Below are 15868 nucleotides of genomic sequence, written 5' to 3' on the forward strand. Positions count from 1 at the left end.
AGAACCACGGTGCTAACAGGGCCTTGGCATGCCCCAGGTGAGGACACTGGCTTGTTGAGCAGTGGGTGAAGCTGAGGGCATATGGGAGAAATAGGTGATGAGAGAGAGAGGGGGGCTGTTGCAGCTGAGGTTCAAACAGAGCAGAGGACACCCCATGCAAAGAGTTTTGTGTGGCCCCCAGGAGAGCTCTGTACCTCCTTTACATCCACCCAGCTGCAATGCCTTCCTTCCTCTCCTTTGCCCCATTGTAGCCTGTTGGGACCAGTGCTCAGTATCCTCCATCCAATCCGCTTTGTTTTGCTCATTTTTTTTCTCTCCTTAGCAGATATTTTTGTGCAGAGGTCATCAGTGAGCACAGACAGGTGCTGGTAGCTGCAGGAGGCTCTAGGCACAGGTGATGAACATCAGTATCTTGCTTACCTTGTGAGTATTGATCCTGATCCAGAAAACTCTTCTGGAGCATAACTAAAAGCAGGTTGCTACCACTTTGTTTAGAAAATTAGCTTTAGGTACAGTTCTTGATGGGTCCCTTTCCTGGTAATGAAAGGCTGGTCAAATAGTTACTCAATAAAATTTACAGAGTAGAAGCCTGTCCTTTTCTCCCCTTTACCAGATTGGGTAACTGGAGTACAAAATGACAAGATGACAAAATGACTGCGACTCATCTGCAGTGAAAATCAGAAGGGGTTGTGAATGCTCAAAATGAGCACATGACCACCACTTAGATGGGGAAACAAAAATGTCAGTAAAACATATCTCCTGTAAAGGCTAACAGGTCTCCTATATAGTTTTAAAAGCCTCCGGTAGGAATGTAATTTCATCTGAATTTCCTGATAAGGGGAAATTACTAAACTGGAAGCTGCTCAAGTTTTTCAAGTAATGAAAGCCCAAAAAAGAGATAGAAGGTACAGGACAGGATGTGACTCTTCCACAGTACAGTGGGGGGTTGTTATTTGAGGGTTTGGGGAATATCTTTTTTCTAGTTCATATTTTTTATAAAATGTAGCATGAGTTAAACATGCAAGAGGGAGCTGCTGCTCTGCAGATCTAATTAAATGCCCCATGCTCTGCAACAGTAGCTAGTGAAGCTGGGTAAGCCCCAAAGCATATGGGGTTTTACATCATTAAGGGAAAAAAACCTCCATTATTTAAGATAATCTTACAAGTCACTGTTAACTCATCCACAGAGTCCATCTGCTTCACTGCAGATGATGCACTGTAAATTCTCTTAGCTAATGCCACATCCATAGTTCACAGATATATTCTTTCCTAAGCAGATTACCTGGTTGAAACCTGCATAAGCCAATCATGGGTCTAGAAACTGAATCTAAACTAACCAAACTGCAAATCTTTCCTTGAAATAACAGAATTTATCAAACAGGAGAAGAAAGTGAGATTTTAAAAAAGTCCTTTTTTCTGTTGCATCTGATTATAGACAAAACCACTCCAATTACAAGCAAAGAAACATGCTATCCACATCTCTGGAAACTACATGTGGTAATGCTGAACTGCTGCTCCAGGGACCTGGTGTTGGGGATTTGCAGTGGCTGTCCCCTTTTTTCAGTGGCCAAGTGGTCTTTGGCTGTCTTTGTGGTGGTCATAAAACTGTGTGAGTGTGCACAACTCACAGGAGGTGTTACAATAATCCTCAATGTACCAATATGTCCCTATCATTCAAATTGAAGATGTCACCTCTAAATGTACTTTCCTGGGACCACATCTAAACATTGCCAGGTGAGAACACAGTGGCTGTTTTTCCAAAAGATGTTAAATGTAGGGGTTTTGTTTTTTCTTAAATCTATTTACAAACTTTTCTTAGGAAAAATTAATACCAGTGAGTGATTTGGCATCTGTGTGGTATATTAATTAATATTAAGGTATTGAAGTGGACTAGATTGCAACATGGGGTTTCTGTGTTGGACTTTGTGCAATTATGCAGTCTGTAGGTTTTTCCTGACTGATACACAAGGATAACACTCAGATCATTTCCAGCCTGAGGGTGAAAGTCTCTGAACTGCTTCATGAACTGGTATTCTGGAGGTTTTCATTTGTCTTGGCTCATATTTGATGGTGTTTGGTGCCCTGCCCGGTTCCATGGGTTTATACTGGAACCACTCTTGGGCAGAGGGAAGTGATCATGGTTTGCCATGGTGTCTGGGGAGTGAAAGACATTGCTTACAGTCTGGAGGAGGAAAGCCTTGCACTAGAGCCAGACATGACTCCTGCATACCCTCTGTGCCCAGCCATGTCCCAGTTAGGCTTTAGATGGGTTAAATGTGAAAACAGCAGTGTGAAATGCATTCTGTCTTCTTGTTATGAGTATTCACAGATCTTCAGCAGAGGTTAAAATGGATGAATAAAAGGACAGCACTCTAAAAAAGAAGCCAGTTAACAGATATCTTACCCATACTCCTAAATGTGTTTTGATCTTGTTATTATTTTTAAACAGGTTGCATGACATTAAAAAGGGGATCCATGCCACTGACTGATATAATTACTGATCTGTTCCAGTAGACTAAAGCTGAATTTTAAAATCAACTTGCAGCCTCACAAACCCTCTTTCAACTATTTCTGTTGGAATGCCACCTACGTGTCCAGCATGCATCTGCCTGACAATGGCAATGCTGGGAAGCAGTGGCAGAGGCCAATCAACCATCCTGAACTCTCATCCCCTCCACTTTGCCTCTGCCAAAGCTGTTATCTCTCAGAGCATTTGTCACAGATACACCAGGATACACAGCAGTTGAAAAGCCATTATCTCCTGCAAAAGTAGTGAATAATGTGCTTTTGCCCACAGCAATGTGGAAAGTCATAGGAAGATTTTTGCTGTAGAATCAGCTGTGTTTACCTTGTGGAAAAACAGCTGCATCTTCCTAATATTTTTTTTTTTTTTTAGAGAAATAGAGGTCTTCATTGCCTGCAAATCTTTTCTGGTAGCTTTCTTCTTATATTTCTCCTGGAACAGTTGATTGGCATTTTTATATTCTTTTGTCATTAGCAAACAGGTAATTTGAAGTTCAGGCCCCCTCTGCTCTCTCTGCACCTTTGCAGTGCATCTACTACAGACAGTTTCAGTTTTTTCCATCAGATGCTGGGGATTTCGATTTTCTAAGCAAGAAATTCTTCTCAGTTGATCAATACAGCATTTCCCAGCTGCTTCCTGTGCATGTGCAGTCAGCACAAAGGGCTGTAAAATAACCAACATTGCCTCTTGGTGGGCTTTGGAAAGACTCCTGCAAGCAGGGCAGCACTGCCTGCTGGGGGAGGGCTCTAACAGAAATGGGTGCATAAGGGGATGCTTGGAGCAGCCCAAGTGTGGCAAAGATGAGTACATGCTGCACTGAGACTTTATGAAAACCTTGTGGCTAGCAAGGCAAATTAAGAAGACATGTCTCTCTACAGGTTGCCATAGTACTTTTCTTCAAGGAATAAATACCATTTTATTTATTTACAGTCTTAAGACAATATGTCTGTTTTGACAGTACTGAGCTGCTGCTTAAATACAAATATCACTTACTTCCTTATTATTGCAGGAATGTAAAATAACTTGGACTAGATTTTGAACAATTTTCAATGCACAATGGATGAGTACAAAATATCAGAGACTTGGAGACAGCTGGATTTTCAAGGACGTCTGATGCACACTCCCAGATATGCAGACATCATTATCAGGTCCCAAGTCAGGTACAGAGCCACTGGTCTTATGTGAAAGCATAGGTACCTAACTTTGGTTTTTCAGGTGTTTAGAGCTCATCTACACCAGAAAACAGTGAAGCCCTTTTCAATTGTTAGTTGAATCAGATTTAAAAACACCACTGTGAGACAGATTTACCTGTATTTATAAATGGATACATGGGTCTCAGACCCATTTAATTTGTGCAGAGAAAGAATGTCTTCACTAGTGAATTTGATTTAGCCTAAAACCCGACAACAAATGTGCTTGAAACTCAGAGGAAAACCAAACCAAACCACTTTGCATGCATTTACCAGCTACTGTGACTACAGCACAGTGACTGTGGGGTTCAGAAGGACCAGGCTGAGACCTGCAGCAAGAAACACCAGAAGGCCATCAGTGTGGAGACAGTGTGTCTAGAAACAGCACACAAAGCAGCAGCAGCAGCAGCAGAGATTGCCCTGCCTGCACCAGAGCACAGGAGCAGCAGGCTGGGCTGGAGCCAGCAGGGAGCACAGACCTGGAAGGGCTGGCAGAGCTCCCTGTGCTGGGAGCTATGGGGGGCAAGTGCACCCTTCTGAGAGAAAACGGGGCAAAAGGTCCTTTTCTGGAAGAAAGGAGATTTAAAAGCTGTAAGCAGATTGTGTTCATGAGTGATGCTTGCCATAGTGGGGCAGGAATTGTGGTTTGTTTTCTGGTCTTTACAAGACTGACTTCTCATCTGGATGATGTTACCTTGGCTTGATATGTCTCATCCATGGAGAAGGAGAGATGGAAACATTGATACTGCTGTTCCCCCAACCTTCTGCCTGCAGAATAACAGATATTTTATCTTAGTAAAATAATTTTTTTTTAAAATCTAAGAATTTATTCGCTGGAGAAAAGATTAAGAAAAGTATTTCCCTAAGTTTTGGTGCCAAATCAGCTTCTCCTCTCCTTCTCACCCTTTCCTTTGGACTTCGCCAGACCTTGCATGGCAGAATTTTCTGGACTGAGTTTATTGATGGTTAAGAACATTAAATAGTTAAAAGGATTCTTTGATCTTGGTGAATCCTTCACTAGGACAAAATAAACAAACAAGGAAAAACTGCCCAGATCATGCTCCTACTTTAAGTCATGACAAGTGTTGTGAGGGTGACTGCTGCCACACAGCTAAAGGACTAAGGCACTTTGTAAATCAAATTTCAAGTAAAGAGATTGGTTTGTGAAACCTCCTCGGCATGGAGTCACAAGCTGTCAGAGTGTATTAGCATTATGTTACTGGAGTAAAAAGCAAAACAAATTAAGATGTTTAACAGCTGAAATCTGAAACAAAATTGTGTTTAATGCTGAAAATCTTGTTAACATATTTTCAGGCTTCCCTTTCCCCAGATATTAAATCTCAGTGTGTTTGTGAGCATCTTTTTATCACACACAGAAACCTACTGCGAGAGAACAAGAGCCATACACGACATATGGTAAGGATGGGCATTTCACCCTGCATGCAAAAGCCTCTTCAGCATTGCTGCAGCATCCAGCAGCACGTGGGGAGGTTTTAAGGACCAGGAGAGATGCACAGCTGGAATTCCCTCTGCGTCCAGGGTGACAGAAAGCATTGCATCAACAGCAACAGGCCCAAGCTGAAGATTGCACATGTTGTAGCATTTAATGTGAGGGGTAATTTGAACTCCCCAACTGTTTTTTCTTTCATATTGGCTCCCACAATGAAAGAACCATTAAGGGTTTCAGTCATCTTCCAAGACACTGCTTCCAGCAGAAAATTGGCTCCTTCTCCTTGGACACAAGACCAATTTTTAATTGAATTTCAAGAGATGATGGATGTTGTACTTTATTCCAAGTCTATATGCTAAATTAACAAGGCTGTCTGCTTAGTTTCCTCTTTTGAGACCACATTGAGATGAGTTTCTGCTAATTCTCTTACACAGGGCATTAGACATGTGAACGGAGTCCTTATTCAAAAATTGAAATAATAGGCTTTTTTGCCAAGCTTATTACTTTGGGTAATAATTTGAGCTGTGAGGCAGCAACAATAATTTGCTTTCTGAAAAAGGATTATCAGTTGAATTATTTCAAGTAGAATGAAATGAAACATATATTTTCATCTAAGTATATAAAAAATATGAACTTTCAAAAGTATATCTTAGAGCCTGGACCATTCCATAAGGTGGGCCCCATTTCATATGTGTTTTTTCCTCATGTTCCCCTCATCACTTTTAAAGATAACAGAAAGTCCCTCAGGAGGACTCTGGATTACAGAATATGTTTACCCTTCATTAGGTTTATTTATCCAGTTATTAGCATGTTAACGGATGCTGTTAATTAGTTAAATATTTGATTTGGCAAAATACAAAAAAAAAGGCATAAATATTAATGTTTTTCTTAACTCTGGCCACAGCAGTTTACATAATACTGTACATAGAGAAGATATTTCACTGAGGTAAACCATTGGGAAGGTAATTCAGGATGAAATTTTGGACAGAACACAGAAAACTTGAAGGCAAAGCTCTGACCAACAGGGCAAAAACAGGAGGCAGCTCAATTAAGTCTGTGTAATGTTCTACCAGTAGAATCTGAGCTGTTTCCTGAGAATACTGGTGTGGCCAAAAAGGAGACCACTTGCTTTGAGGACTGTGGTTGGGATTGCTTAAATACCAAAGAGCCTAGAGCTAGGAACACCTTTGCATGTATGTCTATTCTTTCTGAATTGGAATGTTTAAAAGCAATTGTGTTTGTAATTGTAAAGTGGCCCAGGACAGCAATAAACACTCTCAATGGTTTCATTTTGGCAGCACAGACCTAGCAGGTCTTATTTCCCAAGGAGCTTTTGAGATGGATTGAACAAACTGCCCACATGGAATGGGGTTCACGCTTCGTGTACCACAAAATCGTGTTTCTCAATTGGAAAAAAGAAACCAATGCAAAAATGCAGCTGTCAGTGTCTTCCTCAAGAGGAGGTCAAGTACAGAAATGGCATATATCAACAATTAAAGCAACAGGATGAAAATGTGTAGTTGAAACAGCTGAGTAATTTAAGCATGGAATAAATAGAATGATAAAACACATTTAGCATAATTGAATAATGATTCTCACAGGTGACACGAGGCAACAAAACATTGTCAAATCTTTGTACAGCTGTGATTATGCTTCCAAACAATAGCTTGTTAAATAAAATAGTAACAAAATGCCAATTCTTTCTTATAGCTTTGTATTTCAAAAATATTTGTCCCACTTGTGTCAGTCACCAGTCTTATCCTAGTCCTCCCTTGCATGGATGTTGCCAAAAATTCCCTTTTTGTTAATGTTTTCTGCTGCAACACAATGACTCAGAACAAGTTTTAATTCTGGCTGTAGCCTGAATGATCCTGCATTGCTCATCATTAGGTACTGGGAGAAGCTAATGGCTTATCTGTTCTGAATAATTGCTCAAATCTTCTTTTCCATCAGTTTTCCATCCATGGTAACTCATTTGTTTGAGTTGTATGCTAGTGAGTCAACTACTCAGCCCAGGAATTTAGAAATTAAAAAATACACTCTGATAACTAAATAAAAAACATTTTGAAGCTATTTTCTTAGAGCATGATATTGGTGTGAGTTTTAAAATACTGTACCCTCATGGAGCTGCACTGATTAGCAGTATCTGATATGTTTTTATAACTAATATTACTCTCACTCAATGACACAAGTGATTAAGCAATTTGTGCCTCCTCATGTAGTAACACAAAACTTATTTCTTAACAGCTTTGCCACTGATAGTAAGCAATAATCTTCATATCTTTGCTCAACAGCCATGATTAACACTCAGTTTGTAAAAGTCACAAGTCCTCTTTAATGATGCACAAATAGAAGTCCTGCTAAAAGCAAATTTTTGTTTCACAGCTCCTTGAAGCATGAGGTGGGTGGCAGTCTGGTTCCGGGGGAAAGGGAGTGAACTGAATGGCTTTCAGGAAGAAAAACTGTTTGGGGACAGTTCACAACCTCAAGAAGCAAAAAGTGACAAGTGAAAGCAGGTTGGATGCACTGTTGAACAGCCCCCTGAAGCCCTGCTGCCTTTTGTGGGTGGGTGGAGACTGCAATTGCTGCAACAGAAGAAATAGTTATTATGGAGGAGAATAAATTGCATTTCTAGTGCACCTGTACTCTGTAACAGAAAAAAACACACTTGTAAAGACACGTCTCATCCTTTACCTCTGTGCAGAAAAATCTGGGAGACACGACTCTCCCCTGGTTAGCAGGACACTCCCAGCTGAAATCTGAGTTCTCCTCTTTCTTAAACTGCTGTGCTGAGGGAGCCTCTTCAGAAAACACATCTCTTGTGGCTAATTTATCACTGGGGGAGAGGGGGGGAAAGGAGATCACAGAACCTAAACTGATCTGGGAAATGCAAAAGAGACACACAGAGGAGTTTCTGAGCCTGCACTTGCAGGTTATGGAGCTTTTGGCACACCTGAGTTTCAGTGGGATCACAGTCCTCTAGACACATAGCAGCACATATCCCCTGACCTTCTCCTCTGCCTGAAGACTCAGAAAGGAGAGTTTTTAAAGGTCTCTCACCTGTTCTGCCCACAACAGCTGTAATTTTCCTGGGGACTTTTGGGGAATTCATCTGTTGTGTCTATCTCTCATCTCTGCTACCCCAATTAAATGCCTATAAGAGAGATTTTCTTCTCCTACTTCATTTCAGCTTTGAGATAAAACTGATTCCCAATGATTCCCAATGTGTGGTTTTATTCTTAAAAGTCATGCTGAGTAGATCCCATTGAAACCAGCATTTTTTGAAACTTCTTCACAGCTGTAGGTCCAGGAAAATTTCATGCACTCAGGTGTGTTACAAGGCTCTTCATGCTGTGCCAGGACTATTTTCATTTCAGAGCACTATTGTGGCTTGACCCTTAATCCTCATTTACTGACAGTGCTGGTGTGTGTTGCTATTTGGGGGTATTTCTCCCCAGATCTTAACAGAGTTTTCTTCTTTAAAATTATTGATTCAGGTGATTTACCCACTACAGCTGTTTTTATTCCTTCATGGGGGTGCTAAACTCAGCACAGAGCTCTTCTTGCCTTTCTGTACGTTTGCCTGCTCAGGAAGATTCTCCAGCTGTACCAGCAGCTTTCACATAGGCAAGCCTGAAAGAGCAGTGACCTCAGCACTGGCAGGGAATTAAGCCCATAATCTAATGGGGTTTCTTTTTCCATTTCTAAATAATGGGATTCTATTAGACCAAACTGTAGTCGCACCATAATGATAATTTATTGTATAGCATATCTGAATTTTGCCTTTTATAAATCATAGTTACAATACAGAGTAATATAATTGAATTGTCTCTTGTGTCATTAATATTTTTCATTGGTTAGAGAAATCCCTTTTTGCTCAGAATTTACATATCACTGGGTTTAGAATTTACAAGGGGTTTAAATTGCCTATTTTTATGTGTTTACATATTTTCACTTTTATTCCTTTTAAATATTTTGTGAGAATTCTTTAAAAGCATTTTATACTTATGAGGTTTTGTACATATCATTCTGGACAATTTTAAAGACAAATGTAGCCATAAGTTTGTATATATCCTAAAATCTCAACAACAACAAAATGTCATGATCTTTGAAAGGAAATAATTGAGGTTAATTGATTCCTACATTGGCATTTAAATGTATTAGTGGTATACACCAGTGAAAGTATTGATCAGTGAAAGTAATCAGCAATAGTAGGAAAAATTAATCACTTTTGAAGATTTATTTGACTTCAGCTGTGGAATGTGCTGTGGCCAGGACTGAAGTTGACCCGATGAATATATCAGGGACTACTACCAAACAAAAATACAAAGACATGTAAATAAGGGAAAGCTGGGAGGGCAGGCTTTAACCTGCTATTAGAATATTGAAATAAAGAGTGGTATACAGCCTAAGACTTGTGATCTACTGTTCCTAAATCCATTTCTAGATCTGAACAGCAATGGTTGATTTAGAAGAACACACAACAAATTTGTTGGTGAAAAATTTTCATTAAAGGTCACACCTTCAGGATGTGGAGATTGGCTTTCACCCTGAAAAGGGTGGGTTTATGACAGAAGTATTTCAGAATATTTTATTAACTGAAGTTGTAGTGCCCAGATATTCTTACTTAAGAAAGAGCTCAGGCATTTTCACAATTGAGTTAAAATCTTCACATCAACCAGATCTTGTGGCAATGAGTCTCAGTTTGCCTATCTAGTGACTGGGAGTATCCCCTTTTCCTGGTTCTAAGCTAAGTCAAGTCAGGAATCAATCACACTGTTTTGTGCTAGCCTACTTTTTTTTTCTCCTAACCAGCTTAGGAAGGAAGTCAAGTGATGCAGTCACTGAAAGGTGAGATGAAATCAGTAAACACCTGAAGGGTCTGGTCTAATTTCTCCAGTCTTTACAGTGTTTCAATATTCACATTTAGTATTATACAGTACTCTGAGTAATATAAATTATTAATACAAATAACTTCTCCACTTCTCTTGAATTATATGCGCCCTTGATCCTTTTTACCACATTTCTGTGGATGGCACCAGGTTTGATAGTCAGTGAATCAGGCCAGAAATACTTTATGAGTGCTACACCCCCAGTGGGAATTGATCATGAAGGGAGTGATGGGTTTAGACATCCATCTAGAGCATCCTCTTTTCCTGCAGCAGGACAAAACCACCCACACCATGTTTATCTAACTTTTTGTCTCCATAGAGATAGTCCTAGTGATAATTAGATTGGGATGTTTAAAGCATCACTGCCCTAAGATAGGCTGTCACATAATGCATTATAAGTGCATGCAGTAGCATCAGATAGAGTTTTAACTACCTCTTCTTCCAGATGTAAGGAGATTTTGTTATTAAAAATTAAGAGACACACAGTTTTTTAAATAAAGTGTATAACTATTTCATTAAAGTGAGCTCCTCAGATATTTGCATGCTAGTTGTGGCAGAATTTTGTTTGCAATATTATCTATGGAGATTTCTGAACTGCTTATTTTCAGAGTTCACCCCTTTTGGTAACCTTTTTAAAGATAATACAGCACAAATATTTTGTTAGCTCTTTCTAGAAACAGTTTGATATTGTGAAATAAATACAGGGCCAAGAGCTTCTGAATTCTCCTGACAATACTGTTTTGAAATTCTTTCAAACTCTAATGTCAGACTCTAAGCTGAAAAAAAGGTAGGAATAACCTGCAGCTTGTGACAGCCTGTGGGGTGTATCTGTACCTTGCACTGAACTCCACTAATACTGTTATGATAAACCTCGATGAAAATGAAAATTTCTGCCTTGTCCCACTCTGCTGTGCTCCCCATCTGCAAGGCTGAGGCAAACACACAAGGACTCACTGAAGCTGAATTCTGGAGAGTCCTACGAGCCCCAGGAAGCCACAGTAGTGGGAAGCTGCACAGAGCACCACAGAAGGAAAGCAGCCAGAGCTGAGCCCAGTCCAGCCTGTCATGGTTACTCACAAAGAAGGGGGAGGGAAGAAATAATCCCTGTTTCTCTTGGAAATGATCCCCAGAATGTAAGTGCTGTGTGCCACAGCTGACTGCAGGTAGCTCAGCTCCCTTGTCATCAGGACAAAAGGCAGTGGGCTGGGAAGGGGCAGACAGCTGGGGCTGCTGCAGGAACCCCCTGCTGCTCCCTGCCATGGCTCTAGGGGGGTGAGCCCCCACCCTTTGCTCTCCAAACCATAGGAGGGCTGGAGCAGCCCTGAAAGCACAGTGTTTGTGGCCATGTCCTTGGCAGGGACTGCTGCAGGCACTCTCCCAGGAGGTTTCAGGAAGTGAATTAACTTCCAAAGGTATTGAGTATCCAGGTTCCATCTGTGTGCTCTGGGTGCTGCATGTCTCTGAAAGGAGCAACCCAAGCTTTCCCAAATACCATGTCCATGTCCATGCTAGATGACCAGGCCTCTCAGCCACAGGTTTCACAATCTCCACTTCTTTTCTTTAATGAATAACCACAGAAATTCATAAAATATGTGCTTTGTTCCCAGGATAGGCTTTCCTCTTAGAGGAAATTCTATTTTCCATTCTATTCTATTCTATTCTATTCTATTCTATTCTATTCTATTCTATTCTATTCTATTCTATTCTATTCTATTCTTAGAGGAGATTCTATCTCTATAAACATCTTTCTATGAAACAATACTGAAGTGGGTGCTTCTGAAGACCCCATCCATGTGTTAAGCCTGATGATAGATCCCTCAGTGCTGACATTGGATTTCAGACTGCTGGAAAGGCAGAGTTTTGCTCACTTTTACTTTCCAAGACCGCTTGAACTTTTATCTAATTCTGTTGATGGACTTCAAATGTAATTTAAACACTCTTTTAAGCAGCAAGAGATGTCACTGGCATTCCCTTACCACCTCTCTTTCAGAAAGAAATGGGAATAAATTGGCCTTAGCCTGTCATGGTAGTATGAAATAATGCTTCTTTTGAAGTGCAATATTTTTATTTCCTGATGATATGTCATAACAAAGGATCAGTCCAAAAGAGTGTTTCCTCTCACCAAAGGAAATTTTCATCCTAAAATAAGAAAGTGTGAGCTCTATTTTCATGGCTAAAATTTCTTGAGCTGTTTCTCGATGAATTTCCCACATATTAAGAAAATGCTTTTCCTCTCAAATCATTCCTTGGCATACATGATGAGCTCTTGTGTGAAGCACAAGGGATAAAGGGTGTTTTTCTAAGATGTAACCAGATTTTAGTAGCACCTGGGATAAAGAAACCAGTTTATTTCATAGCAATTGTTGGATGATAACTTGTAAAAAAAAACAAATTAAATTGGTGGCAGAAAAAGAAAGCTTCATCTCCCATTGATTATATAACCTTCACAGTGCTGATCTGCCTTACAGATGATGAGAGTAATCTAAACATTCATGTTTTTTCACTCTTAATGATTCATGCTAAATATGCATCACAATTAATAGTTTCATAGGTGCCAAGGAATTAACAGGGAATTTTGTGTCCCCTTCCCCCTCTGTACAGTGGGGATGCTTTCCGTGCAAAGAAACCCCAGATTTTGACTTCAGAAGGAGCTCATGTTTCAGACCACAACAGTGAGCTGACAGCCTTGACTGGAGTTAGGCTCATCCAGGGAATTTCTGCCAGGTACACTTCAACAGTGTCAAAAATAGGTGGGAAGAAAAGAGAATTTAAGAATATATTCTGCTGGACTACAGACACTTTTCATGATATCTCCTTTTCCTATTGGTTGGTAATAGTTTGACAATTCTATCAAATCAGTGCAAATATATAAGGATTAAGCAATTTAGAAACACTTACTTATGATTGACAGGGATTGTTTTTACTAATTTTAGTTATCCTGTATGCTGGTCTCATATTCCTTAGTAGCAAAATTAATGTTTGCCTTGTCATGCATACATCAAAGAGATTCATACTGCAATCAGGAATTAATTTTTCTGTTTAAGTATTGGAGAGAAGGAAGTGAGAGTGTGTGCAAGAGTCAAATTCAATATTAGACCTGAATTCTAACTTTTGGTGTTCAGAAGAGCAAACAATGAAACAATCAAATTGCTCCAAACACACAATGTGAATTTACCTCCAAACTCTTCAAAGTGCAATATGCTCATATTGAATTGGAGTTGGATTGCATAATGAATTATGCTTTATTTGAACAATGTGGGGGAGTAAACCCAAGAAACACAAAAACCCCTAAATTCATTTACTGAAACATCTTTTGACTTCTTAGGTCCTTTTGTCCAGACTTCTTTGCCCTGTGAACCCTAGAGCACCTCTCAGTGTTAAGGATGCTCTTGCCTGTTCAGCTCTCACAGGTACCACTGGTAAGCAGCCTTTTGTCATCCTCATCCTGCCTGGGCTCCTGCTACACACCCCATGGCCTTCCTCTAGCAGCAACCCTTAGGTTATTCATTAAACTGATACTCCTTTTCAAACCCCTGCCTTTTCAGACAGGCAGGAGAAGGAAACTGTGTATATTTTCAAACCATCCATTTCTACCTGACTGAGCAACCATGAAGGTTGATGAATTAACCATTCCAACTGGTCCTTACAAATGAGGAGTGCCATATGCCTCAGGTACCCCTTGCTGTGGGGATGACCAGAATATAGAAAAGAGTGGCTTGGGAAAGGATTTATGGGTTAGTGACAGAACAGAAGTCTCCAAAAAGGACTAATGATAAGTTTAGATACCTAAGTGGAAAATTGTGGTCAGAAATACAGAGGTGAACTTAGCTCTGTATGAACCATTTATGAGAAAGGCACTGCACTGTTTGGTACTATCCTAGTATCCCTTCTGCATAGCATCTTCAGAAACAGGAGTGGTTCCACATCTGAAAAATTTGTAGAAGTTTGAGCCTTAGGGGTTGTGGGAGACGCAAGAACACAGCACATTTAACTTATCAGAAAGAAGACAGAGAAAATGCAAACTAATTTACAATGTGCAAAGGAGAGGTCCAGTTCATAGGCTGCTAGATCCACTGTAGTAAACTGAAGCCTTTGTATTAGAAAAAAAAGCCCAAGTTTTAGCAGAAAAAATAGTGATCTTGGCCAAAAAATAGTAGTGTGTTGTCATCCCTTGATCTTTCCAAATCACAACTGCATGCCCTAAAATCTAACCTCATCATCATCTTCACACAGCAAGGCCTGACCAGGAGAGATATCTTGAAATCACCCCTGGCTAGTTGGTTGCTTTACTGGAAATACAGGTCTCACCTTCTCTAGAAGCTCAGGGTTTGATTCAGCCATGGTAAAGCACATTGGGCACTGCAGTTTCTCCACCTTTACATATAGATCACTATTAGCAGAACTGCTCTGCAGACCACGACTGGGTAATTCCTAGAGGCAGTCCCTTTTAATAAAGATATTCTTAGATCACAGAATCACTTTTGGAAGAAAAAGTAAAATGGCAAAATCTGCCCACATTAAAACAAAACGCATATTAAAAAATGCATTCAAGTGGTTTTCCTCCAGAAAACACACTGCATACTTTATTGTAGCATTTTAAACCTGATGATTCAAGTACTTTAGCAATGAAACAGCACTTGCTCCGTTTGCCACATTTTTAATCGTGCTTTCCCCAGCCCCCCCAAGCCGTGCAGATGTTGCACCCTGCAGATGACAAGGCCCTTGCAAAGTTTGCATCTCTGCCAAACCGACAAACAGACATTTTTTCCTTTTTTTTTTTTTTTTTTCCACGGTCTGTGCCAAAGTCAGACAGAGTTCATCGCCCCGCCGTCCTTTCGGCGAACCCGCGAGTGCCCGGCTGCAGCAGCTGCCCCGGCGGGGGCACCGGGCCGGGCGGGGACCCGGCTCTTCCCGGGAGGGAACCTGTCCTTGCCTGAGCGCTTCCGACGGAACCGGCTGCCTGCTCGCCGTGGCGACGCCGGGTATCTTCAGCTGCCCCGTGTCCCGCGGGGGGCCGGCACATCGGGCACGGCTGGGCTGCGGGGGAACCACCGGGACAAGCACCGCAAACGGGACAAGCACCGCAAACGGGACAAGCACCGCAGCCGGGCGGGGCCGGGCCGGGCCGGGCAGCCCAGTCCCGGCTGTGAGGCCGCCGGGTGGCCCCTGGCCCTGGTGGAAGCTGAGCCCGCCGTCGCGCAGTCCTCACTCTCTGCCCGCGCTGTCGCAGGGGATTCAGCAAAAGCGCTGGTTGTAGTGCCAGGCGAAGGCTCTCCGAGATGCTGAGCCCGCTGACAAACCGGCGTTTTTTGCCCTTTTTGTTTTCCCTTATCGCTTAATATTTTCCATCTCCAGTTTCCGAGGTAATGACAAAAGGTCAAATCTGACATATCTTCCTCCCCCCAGTCTGCCCGTTTGCAAATAATTAATAAGAGCACAATTAGGCAGTAATGATGGGACGGGCAGTTATGATCTTCCTGATGGTAACGGAGATTGATGCTACTGAGCAAATCTTTGTATGTCATAGTTCAGGTTATGCGACATGCGCCTTGGCTCTCTATCAGAAATAAACCCGAGACCTCCCCCCAAATAAAGCCCTAACAAGAAGTCGAAAGAGCACCATAACTAAGTTTGCTTTTGGCTTTTATTATCAACAATCAATTAATGGTACACTCTTGGAAAACTATATGCACATGTAGAAATATTTCCCCTTTTAAATAGAAGCATTCATTTTAACCACATATAAATAAATCTGGAAACCCTGAACATAATTTATGACCATTATGCTCACAAACATATTCCAACAGGTAGG

General features: G+C 41.1%; 1 protein-coding gene across 1 annotated transcript in view; it reads right to left on the reverse strand.

The window, feature by feature from the left end:
• Positions 1–15684: 15684 nt before the first annotated feature.
• Positions 15685–15868, reverse strand: part of PHOX2B (paired like homeobox 2B) — a 3474-nt gene continuing 3290 nt past the window's right edge. Inside the window, exon 3 of the mRNA XM_079307393.1 lies at positions 15685–15868. This exon is cut by the window's right edge and continues 1392 nt beyond it. The gene's annotated coding sequence lies outside the window, so the exon portion shown is untranslated.

The sequence above is a fragment of the Erithacus rubecula genome, assembly GCF_903797595.1.
Source record: "Erithacus rubecula genome assembly, chromosome: 5".
NCBI lineage: Eukaryota > Metazoa > Chordata > Aves > Passeriformes > Muscicapidae > Erithacus > Erithacus rubecula.